The 22,550-nt window shown below is 37.7% G+C and overlaps 1 protein-coding gene across 11 annotated transcripts in view; it reads left to right on the plus strand.

Annotated features, from left to right (window-relative positions):
• Positions 1-22,550, plus strand: part of LRRC4C (leucine rich repeat containing 4C) — a 1,373,254-nt gene that overhangs the window by 1,217,655 nt on the left and 133,049 nt on the right. The gene's annotated exons all lie outside the window — the stretch shown is intronic.

A 22,550-nucleotide genomic window follows, 5' to 3' on the forward strand; every position in this document is an offset into this window, starting at 1 on the left:
GTCTACTTTCTTATGATGAAGGGAGAAGAATCTAGTCTTTAGCTGGGTAAACATGGTCTCTGCTAAAACGTGGGCATGGGGTCACCACAATGCATGATTTGGGGACTGTCATTCCTTCAGATTCCAACATGAATGGTGACCACTGAAACTGAAGAACAGTGTAGACTTGCTTGGGAATTACTAAAATGAAGAAGTGGCAGATAGATATGGGGAGACAATGGACTGTTTCTATCAATACTTGTGATATATTAACTTATTAACCCTAAAAATAATCCATCACTTTTGCCTTCATTTCTATAAGCAACATATTCACACTGTTGTTAAAAATCACTAGTCCCATGTCCCATAACAGTGTGAAATTCCTACAGTCTGGCATATAATTTGCGCTCTGAATCACTCCCGTATCTCCCTTCTAGCTCAGATACTAATATGGAAGTTACAATGGTCACCCCTTATCCATGGTTTCACTTTCTGTGATTTCAGTTACCTGTGGTCAACTGTGGTCTGAAAATATTAAATGGGAAATGTCATAAATAATCAACTCATAAATTTTAAAAAGCCATTATAATATATTATTTTAATCATTCTATTTTATTATTAGTTATCATTTGTCTCTTACCATGCATAATTTATAAATTAAACTTTATTGTGGGTATGAATATATTAAATTTATATATATATATTTATTTAGGATTCAGTGCTCTCTATGGTTTTAGGCCATCTCTCAAGGTCTTGGACAGTGTCCTTCAAGAAAAGACAGGATCTGTGGTATTACCTCAGGAACTGCACTAATAGAGTTATTACAATTAAACTATATTTCAACTGAAGCAGTATTTTACACTTTATGTTCTGTGTGGGTGCAAACTGATGAAATCTTTACTTAATATATACTAAATCGATCTTCTGTATATAAAGAGAATTGAAAATGAATCAATGTGAATGGAATTGGAGAGGGAGCGGGAGATGGAAGGGTTGTGGGTGGGAGGGAAGTTATGGGGGGGAAAAAGCCATTGTAATCCATAAACTGTACTTTGGAAATTTATATTTACTAAATAAAATTTCAAATACAAAAAAAAACAATTAAACTATATTTCAGAAGCTGGAAAGTACCTGGATTGTTTGCCTTTTTCATCTGCGATTTGAGGAAGCTTAATCTATCAGATTTATGTTGGAGATTTTAAGCTCTGATCAGAAAAGATCCTTTCTTCCACTTTATCATGGTTGGCATGTTTGCTTCTCTTACTGTATGATGAGAGTCTGTTTACAAGTTGTGTTACCATAATTGAACCTGACTACATTTATCACACTCTTCCTATGCCTATAACTTCTGAAAAAAATTTATCATCCATATTTACAATCTAGCCAAATGTTGGTTAGGCAAGACAGAAATGGTTGTTGTGTTCTTCCAGTAAAGACACACACACTTGCTACCCCATTGAAGAATGTCTTAGGCTACCTTTCCTGCCACTGGAGAAGAGGACAGCCATAACAAATGGTCTTCCCTCTGATAAAACATACTGTTGACATAAATAATGGCTGGATACTTTATTATGAGACAAGAAAATGATCTCAGTTAATGTTAGTTTTTAGCATTAATATTGTGGGTGTTTTTCAAATTTACTATATAATATTTTTAAAAAGTATTTCCTTTATATATTTTGTTCTTTTGTCTGTGCCATAAATTTTTCTTTTCTTTAAGTTTTCTTTTGGAAAGAGACAAAATTAATTTTTAAATAATGGTATATGTGAGGAAGAGAGAAGATAAATGTCCAAGGTTGCTTCTTGGTGGGCTGTTCTATCCTTATATGTTATTTTCAGTTAATCATTTTGTTACACAATTGATTACTTCTGATCTGGTCCGTGTCCCCTATCAGAAAAGCTTATTGGATTGCTGCCCCTTTTATTTCTATAGTCCTTTCTCCTTCATAGAGAAAAGGATATTTGGAGGGATGGGTATCTTTTGAGTGCAGGCTGAGTTGCAGCTGCTTCTATGAATTCTGGTGTCAACACTCATTCCGGAACTATGAGACCTTGAACAAGTCAGGCTACTTTCTGCTTGGTTACTTTGTTTGAAAAATGAGGATAACAGTGAGTTACAACTAGAAGAGTATGGAGGTTACAGAAGTTAATGGGCCTAAGAGTATCTGGCACTTGGTAAATAGCTGATGCAGGTTAACTACTATCTTTATTGGCATCTTCGTGGGGATTTTATTAATAATAATTTTGCTATTCTTATGGTAATGTATTGGGTATATAGAGAAGTTCAACTGCAGCAAATGAACTATTACTCCCTGATTTCAACTTCATCAACTCAGAAAATAGACCACAGGCTTTTAAAAAATAATAGCTTGAAGAATCCAGAACTTTTCACTTATAATGTTCAGAACAGATTTAAGATAGAGTTAAAAGTAGTTGTGGGCTTAGTAAAAGACAAGCTTTAAAAATTCATGGTAAGGGGTCAGCATTGTGGCATAGCACGTTAAGCTGCTGCCTGCAATGCTGGCATCCCATATGCACCCCAGTTTGAGTCCCCATTGCTCCACTTCCAACACAGCTCTCTGCTGATGGACTGGGAGCACAGTGGAGAATGGGCCAAGCGCTTGGGCCCCTGAACCCACTTGGGAGACCTGGATGAAGATTCTGTATCCTGGTTTTGGCTCAGTCCCACCCTGGCCATTGTGGTCTTTTGGGGAGTGAAACAGTGGATAGAAGTTGTCTCTCTGCCTCTCCCTGTTCTCTCACTCTGTAACTCTGCCTTCCAAATAAATAAATACATTTTAAAAAAATCATGATAGGTTGAAAACGGTACTTAGATTTTTACTATTTTCCATATCTGCTCACCATGTTAACTGGTCATAAAATATAATTATCTATTTTCTCTATAGCTAGATTTTTGCTAGAGCATGCTATGATGCAGAAAAAAATATAAGAATTAACTTCTAGAAATCTTTAATTCTAGTTGAAGAAAATTAGCACATAAGTAATAAATTATATGTATATTAGCACAATATGCATTTGCTTGGTATTGCAATTAGATATTTAAAATAACTACCTCTTTCCAAATTTATATTAAGACAATTAAGAAACTAGCATCAGTTGGATGAATTAACAAATTTAGGCAGAAATTGTTTTTGAGGTGGATAGTTTTATATCCAAAGCTCCCAGCTGTGACTCAGACAAGTTCTCACAAATATTGAGCAATTAGATGGAGTTTAAATCCAAAGTTGAAGTACAGAGAGTTAGTTGCAACTTTATAAAAGGTTTCCCCTACTGTAATTATATGTGGGAATGAAAGAGTCATCAAAATAACATAAAGCATGATACAAATGAACTGTAATGCTCAATTTTATTATTTTAATAGATAGCCACATTGCTATAATAATTAGCTACACTTTTAATTCCATCATTTTGGAGAGGGTAAATATATTACAGAACCATGTATTTTTGTATATGTGATGTGCCACACTGTGCCTAACATAACTTTTAGTGATATCTCTCTTCTGGCTTTTATAAAGCAGGATCATTTATTTTCACATAGAACAAGTAGTTCGGGGAAAGGGAAAGAGTGCTTCCTGTTTATCTCACAGTTCAACAGCAGCATCAAGGACAAGCATCCTTCCATCATTTTGCTCTGCTGTTCTCCATTTATTACCTTGGTCTTCAGACAAAGGGTCCATTTTGTCACAGAGAGCACAGCAATTCCAGATATCATATCCAGACTTATGCCAGGCGTAAAGGGTCTGTCTCTTTCTTGCCTGTTCTAGAGAAAAGAATACTTGTTCAGAAATCTCCCACTAAACCTCCCTGTATGTTTGATTGGCTAGATTTGTATACCCAAAGCAATCAACAGGAAAGGAAATGAGACAATCATGATAATTCCAGGTAATCATACCCTAGTTTTGTGGGACTGCATCAGAAGCCTTCCTCCTCCAAAACATGTCATTGCATAAAGGACAGACACTTGAATAAGCGTTTTTGCTTAGGAACTAGTAAGAATGGAGTGAATGCCACATACTCTTAGACATCAATATTGTGTATTATACTTTACATATAGTAAATATTGTGTTCTTACACTTTTATTCTTGGCATATAGTAAAGATGTTTGTGCTCTTATTTTTATGGAAAAAAGTAAGGAAATAAAAGAGGAAAGGAGGAATAAGGAGAGAGGGAGGAAAGAAGTGAGGGAAGAAAGGGAGGGGAAAGGAAGAGAATGTAGGAAGGAAGGGAGGGGACAGAAGGAAGGAAGGAAGTGAGGGAGAGAGGGAGGAAGGAAAGAAAGGAGAGAAGGGGAAGGAGTCGAGGAAGGGAAGGCAAAAGTTGCATGATTTGTTTTCTTTAGTCTTTGCTACCCAGCCAATAGAATTTTTCTGATTTGCTTCTGTCTGGTCTAGGTAGTACACAATAAACAAACCACTGGGCCAAACATTACAATCATATTGTCAGAAACTGATTAAAATTGGGTAGCTACTGCTTCTTTCTTGGCAAGGGGTCAACTTACTGCCATAATGTATTAAATAGCCCTTCAAAATACAGGAGCCAAAAAATAGTCCTTTGGAACTAACACTTTTAAATGGTATCCAAATTAATGGAGAGTTCCTGTACTAATGAAATGAAATATCATGGCTTTGGCAAGAGGCGATTGGCAGAAACATGTGATGGCTTGATATATCTGTCTCCTGATGACATAAATGGATTCCTTATTGTAAAAGAGAATGAGTAACTGTAACTGAAGCTAAAACAATACTCTAAAGAAAATCACTTCTTGCCTTCTGCCAGGATACCTAGGAGCACAACTTTCAGACTTTATGAATATTAAAACTCTTACTAGGAAGATAAGAAAGATTCTACGTATACAATCAAGAATACTCTACTATTGAGTATTCAGTAAGAAAAGATGATAAAGAGATATCGTATGTTCCTTCTTGATTGTAAGGTTTTGGGAGCTGTGATTTTGTAATTGATGGGTTGATTTATAAAGTTCTTGATTTGTTCATTCAACTGTTCATTCATTCATCTCGCTTCTTAAGAGTATCTTCTCTTTTCCAGGCATGGTTAAGTACTGTACACTTTGGATTCTGCAGAGGCCACGGTCATAGGTTTGAGCCATGTGTAGGGAAGTTCCATGCTCAGAGGATTTTGTGCTTGGTTGCCTGAAATGCTCAAGAGCAGGCGTCTTACAGTACACCCAGAAGCCTCGGGGTTGGCTCACATGTCACTGTCAGGGTGTTCTTGCTTCATCTCTGAGGTAGAAGAATAACTCTATCCTCACACTTTCATGCTTCATCCCTCTTTATTTTGGTTCAATGTTCATTATCGTCTCAACTACAGGAGAACTTATTTTTTTCAATTCTCTCTATCTCTGTCTCTATCTCTGAGTATAAACTCTAAGAGGCAAGTTTGTTGTGTTCACTGTTACATCTTAAGTATCTAGAAGACGGCATATCATAGGCACTGAGTGAATATTGTTGAATAATTATTGAAAAGATGCAATCAAATGTATACATACACATGACACATGTCGTAAGATTCAAAAAAGTCAAGAAATTTTATCGTGTATATTATATAATGAAAAGGGGAGAGTTGTTTAGCTAAATCTAAAAATGATATATCACATTAGGAATAAAATTTTGAAACATTCACCTATGATTTCATTAGACGGCACCATGAAATATGGGTCATCTGTAGAGAAATGTGGAAGTAGTTCACCTCTTCCCAGTTCATTGCATCACCATACTTCTCTCAGACTCTCAGTGTCTTTGTGCACTCTTCTCTAGCTTCCAGCCAACTCTGTTTCAAACACCATTTTTAACTACAGTGTGAATTCCTGACATCATTGCATTTTATCATCCCTATGAACCTTTCAGTAAGAGTTAAGATAATAAGCTGGAAATTAAAGATTTTCTCTTGAAATTTGCTGACAGTTTGGGCTTTGTTGACATTTTCATTCATGTCTGGGAACACAACTGGGACTAGAGTGTCACATGCAAGGGTACTGAGAAGGTCAGAAAAGATTGGGACCTGGAATTAGGTTTGCTGTCCAGACAGTGGTTTTCACTATCAACTTTAAAGATAAGATGCAGAGAAATTGAATTCCACCCACAGTTTGATAATCTGCTTTTGGGATTAATGTAAGAGGGAAAGGGCGTAATTTTTTTTTCCTAAAAAGTTATACTGTGAGAGGAAACTCTTTATAATGTAATGGTTAACTCACAGTAATGATATATTATGATAAACTAACTTTGTTAGTATTAATTCTCATAAAACAAAACCATGTGATTTCTCATTATTTCTGCATTTTACCATTGGAAAAAGTGGGACAGAGAAAGTTAATCAACTCATGCAAAGACATGCAACTGGTTTATGTCAGAGCCAAGATTTAGACTCAAGGCAATGAGCAGCTATTGAACTATAGTGAATCTTGGAGATCAAGTTTATTTATTTTTTAAAGGTTTATTTATTTATTTGACAGGTAGAGTTACAGAGAAAAAGAGAGAGAGAGAGAGAGAGAGAGAGAGAGAGAGAGAGAGAGAGAGAAAGGTCTTCCTTCCGTTGGTTCACTCCCCAAATTGCTGCCATGGCCGGTGCTGCACCAATCTGAAGCCAGGAGCCAGGTGCTTCCTCCTGGTCTCCCACGTGGGTGCAGGGGCCCAAGCACTTGGAACATCCTCCACTGCCCTCCAGGGTCACAGCAGAGAGCTGGACTGGAAGAGGAGCAACCGGGACTAGAACCCGGTGCCCATATGGGATGCCAGTGCCACATGTGGAGGATTAACCAAGTGAGCTATGGTGCTGGGCCCAGATTAAGTTTAATAATCTATAAATCAGTGTATTTCCATTGCATCTCTTACTTAGAACAGGTCATGATCACTCTAATCCTTGAGAGAAGTGAGAATATGCAATACAGGAAGTCATTTACATTGATTATTTCATTTAATCCCCATAAGTATTTTTGAGGGAATTACTGTTTTTCTCATTTTGTGGATAATTGAAATTTACTGACTGGGTAAACAAGTTGGGGATCTTAAAGCTAAAAGTATTGTATGTGGGATTCAAACAAGATCTATCAGCTTCTATATCTGCTTTGAATATCAACCTGTTTTGTTGCTTGGTATTTAGCCAAAAACACTACATAAACAACAGGAAATAGTTTGTGATGGTGCCCTGGTGTACACTCTGCTTTCTAATAATGCAATTGTAATATTCCAGTGACTTAATCTCTTTTAAAATCCTTATTAAATTTCCTGGTCCATAAGAGTGGGTATTTAGTTTAGTGGTTAAGATGCCTGCATCCCTTGTCAGAGTGCTTGGGTTCAGTTGCCAGCTCCAGCTACTGACTGGTTTCCTGCCAGTGTGGACCCTGGCAGGTTGTGGTGATGACTCAATTAATGGGGTTCCTGCTCCCTGAATGGGAGATCTGGATTGCATTCCTAGATGCTAGCTTCATCCCTGGTCCAGCCTCAGCTATTGTATGCTGTTATATGCATTTGGGAATGGGTTGAAGCTCCTCCTCCCACCGAGACTAGAGACCATTTCTCAGAAAAGCAAAATAAGCTTTTAAAAATTCCTGCTCCAGAGGTTGCCTTAGATATTTTTTTTTTTTTTTTTGACAGGCAGAGTGGACAGTGAGAGAGAGAGACAGAGAGAGAAAGGTCTTCCTTTTGCCGTTGGTTCACCCTCCAATGGCCGCCGCTGCAGCCGGCGCACCGCGCTGATCCGATGGCAGGAGCCAGGAGCCAGGTGCTTTTCCTGGTCTCCCATGGGGTGCAGGGCCCAAGCACCTGGGCCATCCTCCACTGCACTCCCTGGCCATAGCAGAGAGCTGGCCTGGAAGAGGGGCAACCGGGACAGAATCCGGCGCCCTGACCGGGACTAGAACCCGGTGTGCCGGCGCCGCTAGGTGGAGGATTAGCCTATTGAGCCACGGCGCCGGCCCTGCCTTAGATATTTGAACATAAAAGAAAAGTATGGTTTGACAATGCAGATAAATGGTAACTTGGCAATTAAGCACAGAATGCTTCTGTAGCAGTAATAAAGATATCTAGGAATTGTTATTTGTATAGTGCCTAATGGGATAATGATATAAGGAACAGGTGAAAATTTTGCTGATCCAAAATTATTTTCTTCCTAGTGCCACAGTGTCTCTTAAATTATACCTGGACATCATTAAAATGTCTCTACAATTGCTTCATTTAGTATCAGGGAGAGTCTTAAATCTGAAGAAAGAGTCCCTTACATCTCAAGAAGAAAGTATTGACGTTTTGTGCAGTGGTATGTCTATATCAAATGGCTTTTATGAAGTATATGATTCATGTGAATAAGCATAAAACATACCATATATTTTAGTAATATGGAGTATATAAAGCTTTTGATTGTTTTACTTTCACTTCTCATGATTCCTATTACAACTATACAGGAATTTTCCATTCTGTGTGTTAAAGGTCAGAGAAACAAGTAAAATCAATCTTAGGACCACAGTAACAAGCTAGGCCTTTTTATCTTTGCCATCCTGTGGGTTTCAAACCATCTTTCCTCCTCACTGAAACCTTGAATGAAAGCAAAATGTAGTAAGTATTTTGAGAAATGTTTTTTTTATTTTTCGCTTTCTCTTGGAAGCCTAAATCAATACTTGACCTTTTCACACCTTGATAAAATAAAATGGAATCTGTGCTGACTCAGAACTATAAAGTGTGTGATAAGATTCGTTTGCCCTGGGGGCTCTCTGTTCCTTGGGGGCACTGTATGTGTGTGTGTTAGTGTGTGTGTGTCAGGTGGATGTATGTCTGAAGGTAATTAAAAAGTCAGTGGGGAACAAATTAAGAAAAATAAGTTTATTTTTATTCAAAATGTTTTAATATGCATATCATAATATGCATTTTTCATAAGCTTTTTAAGATACTTCATTTCTATATATATGTGTATAAGTAATGCATATGTATGTTAGGTGGGTGTCTATGTGTATGTAAATGTGTGTTAGTGGTATGTGTGTTAGGTGGGTTTATAGGTGTTTGTTACATGTGTGTTAGGTGGTTATGAACATATATGTGCATGGGTTTTGTGTATATGTGAGTTAGGTAGGTGTGTATATGTATATATATGTATTCATGGTGCTTGTGTTAGATGGGTGTATATATGTGTGTGAGTTAGGCAGGTGTCTGTGTATGTGTGTATATATATGTATGTATTGTGGTATGTGTGTTAGGTGGGTGTATATATGTGTGTGTGTGAGAGTTGGGTATATATATATAATGTGTATGTGTGCATGTGAATTAGGTGGATGTCTCTGTGTATGTCTATGCATATATATGTGTATTATGTGTGTGAATTAGGTAGCTATCTGTGTGTATGTTAGATATGTGACGGTATGTCTGTTTGTACCTTGCTTGAGCTGATTATCCTGTTCCTGGTCAGTAATATCAATACTGTCACTAAATGTAAATAACTTTGTGTGGTTTACACAATGCTTCCACCTGTAAGATCTCATTGGCGTCTTCTGATTCTGTGAAATGTATATATTCTGTCTCACCTCCTAGCACTGAACTCCAAAGAGGGCCCTCTAGGGTATTTCTAAAGAGTAACATCCCAGGTGATCATGTATTCACTCCTGTGTCACACCACAAAATGCTGCAATGAGTATAGCAGGAAATGACTTGTTAATGCATCCCAAGGACTGGAATGCCTGTAAGGCATGATGCAACTCTTTGAAATTGTAGTAACTTATGGGAGCCAAGGAGTTACTTTAAACTAGAATCAGAGAAAAGAATAGTTTTTGGTGGAAAGTGAGGAGGTGAAATGCTATTTCTTGGTTTGTTTCTTATCTTCAGTATGCAGGCCCCTTGACCTCCGAATTGAACTGTCCTACACATTTATATGTCTTTGCATTTCAGTTATTTTTGCTTTCATTTAAGGGAGATTTGGAGGCTTGAGCTGAGGGAAGGGTCAGGGAGTGTAAAGGCTTGGTAATATACTTGTTGATTTGAATCTAAATGTGGCTATTTGGAGGAGGCCTGGGTGAATAGGGACCGCTGTGTACTCTGAGGCACCTTCATGTTGTGTCAGAGAAGAAACATGGGGTGAAGCGTTAAATGGCATCACCCAGTTTTTCAGTTGTCCTGAGGTTTAATTACTTCATCTTCATAGGAACAAGAATAATCCCTATCTCATGGCTTTATAATGAAAAGTATAATTAATATATATAAATCTGAAAAGAGGCAACTAATAAAATAGTGTACACTGAAATTATCCTCTTTTATACTTTGTAAAAAATTATGTATATTGGTTCTAAGTGACTGCCTAAGACGGGCTGGTCTTGTTTTGGCATTCTTTGATGTAAAATTAGTTGGACTGGCCAGTTACACTACCAATGCTTATAGTGTCCCAATGAGAATAAAAATTTTCACGGGTTTGTAATTACCCAAACATAAAAAGATGGATGTATCTCACTCTTAGGACTTTAATTAAACCTCAGCTCAGGAAATAAATGAAGATATTCAGGATTAGTTCACATTTAGAGTGAGGGAAAAATCATTCATCACAAGTTGGTATTAATATTCCCATGGTTCTGGTTTTCTGTCCAAACAAATGGTTAACTAGTCTACAGAAATCAGCGAAGTCGGACAACTTTAAACCATTTTGCACTAAATTGGGAAGATATGAATACCGTACCAAGAAGAAAGGCAGTATCATACTGTTTCTGCTTCTTTATTAAATCAACTCTTTCATTTTGAAATTTCAAAATAAAGCATCACTTTTTTATGAATGGAAGTATGTGAGAAAATATACAACCATTCATGACATTTTTCTGTGAACAGACTGTTTAGGTATCATGTATTTTAGGGATATCAGATTATTTTTGTCAAGTTTTTTTGAATGTGATTTCCCAGAAAAGATTATTGTGTGTGTTTGAGTACAAATATATAATATTTATATACATAACATATGTACATATATAATTCCATATATATAACTATATGTAGTATTTTTAAATATTGAAAGAATAGTACTTTATTTATTCTATCATCTAAAGTATTTTGATCATACTCTCTGAATCCATGGTGTAATTTTGCAGTCACTTTTGATTAAAGTATGAGTTCATATAGTACTTATAATACTATATGTTCTTATTGGGAAATAAGATATTTAACTAGGACCACTGACTGCTGTGGGCCCGCTTCTCCACCTGAAAGCAGTCACTGGCCTTTGGTCTCCCTGATCTCAAGCAGTGGTTCTCACCTGGGGGCACTATTGCCCCTCCCTCAGGGGCAATCTGTAAAGAGGCATTTGATTGTTACAATGGAAAGGGAGTTGCTAGTTATCTAGTGAATAGGAATTATGGATGCTACTACACTCTATAATACACAAAAGCAGCCTTACAAAAATACTAGGTAGCCAAGAAGTCAATAGTGCTCAAGTTGGAAAACCTGGTTGATAGAGTGAAAAATATTAATGCAATGATGTTATTCTTGGAGACATGACTGAAGTGCTGCGGGAACTCACAGAGGGAGAACTGGGGGCAGGGAAGTGTTGATAACAACTTCTTGAAGGACGTGACCTTGGTGCTCAACACAGAAGAGTAAGCCTGATTTAGACAGAGTAGGATGGTAAAGCAGAAGGACGTTCTGGGAAGCAATGCAAAGGTGAGAAAGCTTAGAAAATAAATCATGTCACTAAGTTGTTACTGTATGCAGTCACCAGGAAGGTAGACTTAAATTCTTTATGCACAAATAAGGTTAACCTTACTCTATGTGGGAGTTTTACTTTTTGTGCATTCTGTTACATATGTAAGACCTCCTAAGAGGAAAGGCCTGAAATCATTTTCTTCTGTGAGGCAGAATCTTTCCATGCTCCCGGGTTTTAGTTTCACAGCACAGTCTGTATATATAAAGATTGATTGCTATGTCTTGCAGTGTTTTCTAGAACTGGAACTCTGGGAAGGAGCTGTTAACAGCTAGAACCATATGGAAGGGAACATGACTCCTGTAATTAAACAGCATTGGAGAATATCAGGACTCCCAATTCCTTACTGTAGGAAAAAGAAACATAATGGTACTGTGCAGGGGCCCAGAATATGGAACCTGAGAATCCCTCATGAACTTGAATTTTGTGATTTTTATTAAGAGATGGGATCTCTTTTTGCTTCCATTTTCTTCTTTGTCAAGTGTGTATAATGATATCTGTATTATTGTTTTGAAAATTGAATTATCATACCAGTCATAGCCTGGCATGCAATAGGAACTCCATATTCATTTCACTTTCTGGATTGTAGTCTGAATACATGAGGGTTTGTTTAAGGACCAATTAGTCCTGTGTTTTGGGAGACATGATAAACAAGATTCTAGCCTTCCTGGTTGGCAGAGAAGACATTGCAAAAGATCACTTTACAATAGGAAAATGCTAAGGGCTGTGAGTAGATAATGAGGTTGTTTAAGAAGCATTCAATTAACAAAATGAAACAAGTGTGGTACACTCAGTGGGTGCTCTGAAGATGTCTTTTGAAAAGTTGATGCTGATGGCAGATGTGATGATTTTAAAAGGCCCATATTTAAATGAGTAACATAAAATTGAGAAAAGGAAGGAGTTACAGACTCAGGAGGAATAAGGTTGAGAGAAAGCAAGGTGAGCTAAGAGTGCAGAAAAATCCATTCTCTTGGGTGATAAAAAGATAACCATAAACTCCACGTGGGGAAAAAGCATCACTTGATCTCCCACTGAGCAGTGAGTATTATTTTGTTTTGCTGTTATGTTTGAAAATATTCAGTTTCCTCATAAGTTGTAGCAGAAATAGTAAATTATTTTCTACTTCCTATGAACATAAATATTAGGAGGAATTTGAATATACATTGCATCACCTACAACCTGTTTCTTTTTTTTTCAGTATAAGCTTTCAATAATGGTGAATTTTATTAAGGAACTATTGGCTTCTGAAATCTAACTAAATTAAAATAAAAATATGATACTTTAACTTATAATCTCTGATATAAACAGAGATTTGAAGGCTCAAACTAGAATACCTTTATTTAAAATAAGAAGGTACATTCAGTTTTTTTTTTTTTTTTTAAGTTCAGATATTTCTTTCTGGTACAAATATTAGGGATAGGTTAAACCACATGTTTCTTTGTTTCTTTTCATATCTCTCATACTAATAGAGCAAGAGCTGACTTAGCTAACAGAATGTTTAAGTTAGAAGAATGAATCTGTCCAATATATTATCTCACAAAATCATTGAAATTAGATAACAATAATATCATTTTCCACATCCTCTAATCACTAAAGAGATTAAGTGTGAAATCAAAAGACTGCAGAGTTAATCAAAAACAAAAAATATTGAATGTTTGAATTCTGAGAAAAAGGTTGGCTGATTCTATTTCTTTTTTCCCTGGAAGTTGATCAAAAAAAGTTAGGAATTTAACAGTCTGTGTCACATAAATAAGAAAATTAACATAAATTAACCATTTCAAATTTCTAAAGAAGAATATATAATACTAGTCTAATAAAAATATTTAATAATATTCATAAAAATAACAAGCTATAATGAAAAGTAAACTCTAAGCACAATGCTAGTACTAATAATTTATGTAATACTGAAAGCTATACCATTAAAGAGGTATTGTTTTCCAGGCCAACGCTGTGGCATAGCGGATAAAGCCTCCACCTGCAGTGCCAGCATCTCATATGGATGCTGGTTCAAGTCTTAGCTGCTCTACTTCCCATCCACCTCTCTGCTAATGTGTCTGGGAAAGCTACTGAGGATGGACCAAGTCCTTAGGCCCCTGCAGCCATGAGGTAGACCAAAAGAAGCTCCTTGCTACTGGCTTCAGATTGGCCCAACTCTGGCCATTGCAGCCATTTGGGGTGTGAGCCAATGAATGGAAGACCCTTCTCTCTGTCTCTCTGCCTTTGCCTCTCTGGAACTCTGCCTTTCAAATTAATAAATAAACCTTAACAAAAGAGATATTGTTTTCCACATTTGACAAATGAGGAAAGTAAACATTAGAATAGATTAGTAAAATGATTGGGAGAGGGTATTTGGCTTAGTGGTTAAGATGCCACTTGGGATGCCTGCATTACATATCTGAGTGCCTGTGCTGGACTCCTAGGTCAGTTACCAATGCCAGCTTCCTGCTGATGTGTACCCTCAGGTGCGGTAGGTAAGGACCTGAATGGTTGAGTCCCTAACACCAACATGGGAGATCTCAGTTAAGTTCCTAGTTCCAAACTATGGCCTATCATGGCCATGCCCTGACCATTGCAGACATTTTGGAAGTGAATAAGTGGATAGGAGCTATCTGTAAGTCTGTCTCTCTTTCTGAGCCTCTTAAATAAGTTAGAATAAATTAATAAAAAGCTTTAAAATAACAATACTGTTGTATCATTTACCAAGAGATGGTAAAGAAATCAATTTGATTATTCAGAAATACTGCAATTTTCTAAAAACAGTAGATTGAAATTGTCGCTCCCCATCTTCGTGGAGGAACGACACAGGACCCTGCGCTGTTCTTTTGTCTGCTCAGCCCTCCCCGGGTTTGCTGCTGGTTCTTCCCGGGTTGGCTACTGTCCCTTCCACCTCCGTGGAAGGGCGGTTCCCCCTGGCCACTTTCCCCACTTCCACAGGGGAGCGGCACACCGCCAGCCGGCTCTCTCGGGGGCTGCACAGGTGTTCCTTTAGATGTTCCTCTTAGATGTTCCTCTTAGATGTTCCTCGTGCATGTTGTCTCTCTCCTCCTTTATAGTCCTCTTCCACCAATCCCAACTCTGCTACCCACACGCCGAGTATGCTGCTCTCCTCCAATCAGGAGCAGGTCCTACAGCTTGTCAAGTTGGTGAGAGGCAGCTGGGTAGAAGCTGTTGCCTCCTCTCCCAGCGCCATATTGTGGGAGAGCAGATGCATAGAATAAGTCTTAATTCCAGTAACTTTGTCTAGTCCGAGTTGCTCCCCACATGAAATAGGATAGGCTAAGATAGAATAGAATAGAATAGAATAGAATAGAATAGAATAGAATAGAATAGAATAGAATAGAATAGAATTAAGATGCATCACAGGTTGTGAAATTTGGTGAAACTTTCAGTTTTGAGTAGATGACAGGTAAAAGGGTTGTATTGTGCTATAAACTGGATTCCTTAATAGAATATGTAATATAAAATTAAAAATTTTGGACAAACTGCATGAGGGTATTCTACCCTCCTCTGCCCATATTGCTATTAGATAATCCAAACAAAATAAGTATAGAAATCTGTATGTGGTAGCTGACTTGGAATAAAGGCCTGAAAGAATGAATCTTGTTCAGTATGTCAGCTTAATCTGTTGGATTAAATATGAAGAACCAGAACACTGAAAAGATTGGAATCCTCGTCAAAGATGGCAAAGCTAGTTACTGACATATTTGGGATTAGAATGTGGGTAGCCTAAAACCACTAGGTGTTCTGCTCTTCATTCTTTTTGTTAAGAATTAAGGATCATTTAATAAGTCTAAAAAACATGGTAGGTTGCAAGCTGCCAATGCATATTCATTGACTAGAACATCCTTCACATATGTAGAGCTTCACAATTAAAGTATAACAGTGACTGTTTTGCCTCTTTGAAAAAATACTGTATTTAACTGTAAGCTTCTTATTGTCTGAGATGTCCAATATAGATGAGAAAATACCTATTCTCAAACAGTATGGTAATATATGTAAATAATTGTTTAAAAAGCTGAAAAGAGTTTTCATGTAAGTATACACAGTTACTGTGTTCAGAGGAGGAAGAGGCAACTTCGACTTTGATGAGAAGTAAGAAAGTTGTGGAAAAGATGAGTTTGAGTATACTTCCAGGACATAGCCTGATTAGCGAAGATCTGATTAATTTCCAAGTGATTCTGGGTTAATGAATCAAAAATTGGGATTGTCACAACTTTGGTCAGGAACTGAGTAAGTTAAGAATGAACTGATCAATTGCTAAATGACTCTTTAGGGGCCTGTTGATACAATCCAATTCTGTCCTATTTGTTCCCTAGTTATTAACTATCAAAAAAAGTCTATTGTAATTCCAAAGAGTACATGTAAAGAAATCCATGTACAATGGAAAATGACAATATCTCTAATAAGTATAAATAGTAACAATAAATATGTGAAGGTCAAATTCTGCTTTCTGGAAGCACATTCAGATACTTAGTCTGCAATAAGCTATCTTTAAAAGAATCTCACTAGCATATATATTACTGTGTTGTACTTAACACTTAAATACCCTTTTGACTTTTCAAAACAAATTTCTCTTTCAATATACAGTACTCAAAGACGTTATACTTTTATAGTTAACTGTTGACATTTTCTAATCTTTGTAGTTCTTTTCCCAGAGTATATGATGGCTACAGATGTGATAATTGGTTAGTAGACATGTTTTCTATGTGTGGGTAGGAAATGATGGAATCAACCCTTGAGAAGTTTTCTTGCTGTTCTGTTGTATTAACTACATTCCATCAATAGCTGTAGTTATTTATGTACTTGATTTGTTCCCAAGTAGCTGTTAAGGTCTTTGTAACAGATAGCAACACTTACATGCCTCATCACATTGTACCAAAAATACAACCTGCGTTTAGTAGATGATATGTGCCAAGTAGAAACTGCATGATTAAAAAATTGTTAGCATGATATACATTGGAATCTTAGCACCAAATTAGCACATGGAGGGCTCTTAATAAGCATCAGTTGAATGAGTAAGTCAATTCTGAATTATTTTTGTTTTTAAGATTTATGTATTTATTTATTTGAAGGTCAGTTGTACAGAGAGAGGGACAGAGAGAGAGAGAGAATGATCTTCCATCTGCTGGTTCATGCCACGGATGGCCATAATGGCTTTTGCTAGACATTGCTGGAGCCAGGAACCAGGAGCTCCATCCAGGTCTCCCAAATAGATGGCGGGGGCCCATATACTTAGACCATCTTTCATTACTTTTCCCAAGCCATTATCAGGGAGCTGGATTGGAAGTGGAGCAGGAGGACACTAACCAGCACCCATATGCAATGTCTGCATCACAGGTCATGGCTTTACCCACTATGCCCCAACACCAGCCCCATGAATCCTGAATTCTGATTCTAACTTCTGCCACTGTAAGTACAAAGCTATCTTCCTATCACACTCTGAAGCTTCAATATTTGAGTCTTCAAAATAAACTGAAAATAAAATAACAAGAGAAATACATACAAATTTATTATATGAATGTACAAAGGAGCCACAGAAAATATGAGACCCAAAGAAAAGCCAGAGGGTTGAAATTTGTATAGCATCCTGTAGATGCTTAGGTTTCTAGGGGAAGGTGAGAACAGATTCTGGGAGGGTGAAGGGCAGAAACACACAGTAAATAAAACTTGTCTAATTATGCAAGTAACATCTCTCAGGTAGCAACCCTCAAAAGAACAGGTGATATGCCATGATTGAGACTTTCTGAGGTTCTGATTAGAATCTTCTGTGGTTGATGAGATTTTGGGGAGGGGGCTCATGACAATTATATTCTATTTTAGGAACTACTTTTAATCAGAAAAAGGAAGTTCAGAGAATATTCATCCCTGCATTTGGGGGCAGAAAGAAGAGTGATGGGAGGAGTACCAAGATCAGAGAGCTTATTCTGAGACTGTTTTTATTTTTTTAAACTTATTTAGTAAATATAAATTTCCAAAGTACAGTTTATGGATTACAATGGCTTCCCCCCCTATAACTTCCCTCCCACTCGCACCCCTCCCATCTCCTGCTCCCTCTCCCATTCCACTTACATCAAGATTCATTTTCAATTATCTTTATATACAGAAGATCAATTTAGTATATATTAAGTAAAGATTTCATCAGTTTGCACCCACACAGAAACACAAAGTGTAAAATACTGTTTCAGTACTAGTTATAGCATTACTTCACATTGGACAACACACTAAGGACAGATCCCACATGAGAAGTAAGTACACAGTGACTCCTGTTGTTGACTAAACAATTTGACACTCTTGTTTATGGTGTCAGTAATTTCCCTAGGCTCTAGTCATGAGTTACCAAGGCTATGGAAGCCTTTTGAGTTCACCGACTTCAATCTTATTCCGACAGGGTCATAGTCAAAGTGGAAGTTCTCTCCTCCCTTCAGAGAAAGGTACCTCCTTCTTTGATGGCCCCGTTCTTTCCACTGGGATCTCTCTCGCAGAGATCTTTCATTTAGATCTTTTTTTTTTTTTCCAGAATGTCTTTCCATGCCTAAAATACTCTCATGGGCTCTTCAGCTGGATCTGAATGCCTTAAGGGCTGATTCTGAGGCCAGAGCACTATTTAGGACATCTGCCATTCTATGAGTCTGCTGTATATCCAGCTTCCCATATTGGATCATTCTCTCCCTTTTTGATTCTATCAGATAGTATTAGCAGACATTAGTCTTGTTTGTGTGATCCCTTTGACTCTTAGACCTATCAGTGTGATCAATTGTGAACTGAAATTGATCACTTGGACTAATGAGATGGTACAGAAACAGATGGATAGACCAATGGAACAGAATAGAAACACCAGAAATCAATCCAAACAGCTACAGCCAACTTATATTTGATCAAGGATCCAAAACCAATCCCTGAAGTAAGGACAGTCTATTCAATAAATGGTGCTGGGAAAACTGGATTTCCACGTGCAGAAGCATGAAGCAAGACCCCTACCTTTCACCTTACACAAAAATTCACTCAACATGGATTAAAGACCTAAATCTACGACCTGACACCATCAAATTATTAGAGAACATTGGAGAAACCCTGCAAGATATAGGTACTGGCGAAGACTTCTTGGAAAAGACCCCAGAAGCACAGGCGGTAAAAGCCAAAATTAACATTTGGGATTCAACAAATTGAAAAGTTTCTGTACTGCAAAAGAAACAGTCAGGAAAGTGAAGAGGTAACCGACAGAATGGGAAAAAATATTTGCAAACTATGCAACAGATAAAGGGCTAATAACCAGAATCTACAAAGAAATCAAGAAACTCCACAACATCAAAACAACCCACTTGAGAGATGTGCCAAGAACCTCAATAGACATTTTTCAAAAGAGGAAATCCAAATGGCCAACAGACACATGAAAAAATGTTCAAGATCACTAGCAATCAGGGAAATGCAAATCAAAACCACAATGAGGTTTCACCTCACCCCGGTTAGAATGGCTCACATTCAGAAATCTACCAACAATAGATGCTGGAGAGGATGTGGGGAAAAAGGGACACTAACCCAATGTTGGTGGGAATGCAAACTGGTTAAGCCCCTATGGAAGTCAGTCTGGAGATTCCTCAGAAACCTGAATACAACCCTACCATACAACCCCGCCATCCCACTCCTTGGAATTTACCCAGAGGAAATTTAATTGGCAAACAAAAAAGCTGTCTGCACAATAATGTTTATTGCAGCTCAATTCACAATAGCTAAGACCTGGAACCAACCCAAATGCCCATCAACAGTAGACTGGATAAAGAAATTATGGGACATGTACTCTATAGAATACTATACAGCAGTAAAAAACAATGAAACCCGGTCATTTGCAACAAGATGGAGGAATCTGGAAAACATTATGCTGAGTGAATTGAGCCAGTCCCAAAGGGACAAATATCATATGTTCTCCCTGATCGGCGACAACTAACTGAACACCAAAGGGGAAACCTGTTGAAGTGAAATGGACTCTATGAGAAACAGTGACTTGATCAGCCCTTGTCCTGACTGTTGATGTACAATGTAATACTTTATCCCTTTTAGTATTTTTTTTTGTTCTAGTACTATTGGTTGAACTCTGTAATTAACACACAATTATTCTTAGGTGTTTAAATTTTAACTGAGAATTGATCCCTGTTAAATATAAGAGTGGGAATAAAAGAGGGAGGAGTTGTACAATTTGGGACATGCTCAATCGGACTTGCCCCAAATGGTGGAGTTATTCTGAGACTCTTTTTTAAAAGTACTCCATGTGGGGCTGGTGCTGTAGTGTAGCAGGTAAAGTCACCTCCTGCAGTGCCAGCATCCCATATGGGTGCTGGTTCAAGTCCCAGCTGCTCCACTTCTGATCCAGCTCTCTGCTATGGCCTGGGAAAGTAGAAGATGGTCCCGTCCTTGGGCCCCTGCATCCATGTGGGAAGACCTGGAGGAAACTCCTGGCTCCTGGCTCCTGGCTTTGGATCAGCACAGCTCCAGCCATTGCAGCCAATTGGGGAGTGACCAGCAAAAGGAAGAGTCATTCTCTCCCTCTCTCTCGCTCGCTCTCTCTCTCTCTCTCTCTCTCTGTGCCTCTCCTTCTGTGTGTAACTCTGACTTTCAAATAAATAAATAAATCTCAAAAATAAATAAATAAAGTACTCCATGTGTACCAACATGCCATATTTTTGCAGTACTGCTTTCTGAGCCCCAGCAACCCCGACTTGTTGGGAAATACAGATACATCACTTTCCTTTTGAGGGATTCAGTGTTCTCACCAATAGCACTGGACTTTAAGAACAGTTTTCTATTTTTCACTTTCTAGGAAGGTACTCCATGAATTTTATTGTCATTGAAGTGTTTTCTTAGCCACAGATATTTAAAGTGTCATAGCTTGTGCTGGGTCCACAATGTTCCTTGAAAAGAAGCACTCCACTGTCCCAATTGCTTGAGAGCTGCTGGTATAGATCATATTGTAGAAATTTAACGCATTCAAACCAACTTGAATACATACTACTTAAAAGTCTGTCTAGTTGTCACTTCATTATGATACAAGAAATGGACAAGATGTTCTACTGTGCTAGTAGGCACATTCAGGTGAATTCATATTACTGTTTTTAAATCAACCTTGATTGTTAAATTTATTTTTTTTAATTTGAGAGGAAGAAAGAGAAAAAGAGATCCCACCAACTGGTTCCTTCCCCCAAAATGTCTACAATAGTTGAGGATGGGCTGAGGTCAAAACTGGGAACTAAGAGCACAGTTCATGTTTCTCACATGGGTGGCAGGAACCCAATTACTTGAGCCATCATAACTGCCTCCGAAGGTCTGCATTGTCAGGAAGCTGGAGTCAGAAAAATGGAGCCAGGAATTGAACCCAGTGTGGGACATGGACATCTTAACTGTTAGGCTAAATGCCCATTCCTAACATTAATATCATAGGAATATATAACAATAGTAACTGATTCAAAGGCTTCTAAGTTCTTTTCTTGTAGAGAGAAATGTATGTTTGTCTGCCATGTATACCTCAAGGTGCTTCAAAGATTAATACTGTTTTTCAGACTAGAAAAAAAAATTCATTTTTCCTTTTTAATTCACTCCACATTGTCTTTTTAGTTACAAGAAGTGCATGTGAAAACTTTTCATTAAGTGGTTTGTTAACAAACACTTGGGTGATTTAAGCTTGTTTCGGTTTCACCAGATAACTGATAATGGCAGGCTGGCAGGTAAAACGTTTTCTGCCTTGATTATTCTATTGAACATACAAGTGGACATTTATTGGTGTATCTTCAACTTTAAAATCAAAGTTACAGAGCATTGGATTTTTTTTTAAAGATTTTATTTATTTTATTTGAGAGAGTTACAGACAAGTAGAGGGAGAGACAGAAAAAAAGGTCTTCCTTCCATTGGTTCAGAAGCCAGGAGCCAGGAGCTTCTTCAGGTCTCCCACGTGGGTGCAGAGGCCCAAGGACTTGGACCTCTTCTGCTGCTTTCCCAGGCCAAAGCAGAGAGCTGGAGCTGGGAAGTCAGTTCAGGTCTCCTTTGTGAGTGGCAGGTGGCCAATTACCTGCACAATCACCTGCAGTCTCCAAGGGTGTGCATAAGCAGGAAACTAAAATCAGGAGTAAAGCCTAGACTGGATCCCAGGGACTCCAATATGGGATGTGGGCATCCCAAGCAGTGTTTTAACCTCTATTGCCAAATTTTCATCCTTCAATTAAAAGTTTTTCAAGAAGTTGGTTGTTCTTTGAGGCTGCTGTTTGGCTCCCTCCCATTTTTACATCCTCTTTTAAGGATAACACTGAAATATATCTATAAGGTTAAAATTTTGTAATCATGTGAAATGCTTGAGACAATTCCTAGCACATAATAAGTATTTTATAAATAACAGAAGACAATAATAATAACAGTGACATCAAAATTTTGCTTATTAGGTAATGTATTTTTGCCTAAAATTCTTATCCCTCATTTTATATACAATTATTCAAATATAGATTATATCTCACTTTTAATTTTTATTTATTTATTTATTTAATTTAAGGGAGAGAGAGTCTCCCATCCACTTGTTCACTCCCCAAAATGCCTGCAATAGCCAGGACTGTGTCTGGCAGAATCAAGAAGTCAAGTACTAAATCAGGCTACCCACTTGGGTACAGAGACCCAAATACCTGACCAGTCAGCTGCTGTCTCCTAAGATATATATTAGCAAAAAGCTGGAATTAGAATCAGAGCTAGGTCTCAAACCCAGGCACTCCTATGAGATGCAGGTGTCCTAACCACTTTGTCAAATGCTGCCTCCTCTTGCTTTCTTTAAATGTGTTCTGGTTAATAGGACACAATGCTTTATTATCAGTTCTATACATCATAAAAATGGGCTAAAACAATTGAAT

This window comes from Oryctolagus cuniculus, chromosome 1 (assembly GCF_964237555.1).
Source record: "Oryctolagus cuniculus chromosome 1, mOryCun1.1, whole genome shotgun sequence".
Taxonomy (NCBI): Eukaryota; Metazoa; Chordata; class Mammalia; order Lagomorpha; family Leporidae; genus Oryctolagus; species Oryctolagus cuniculus.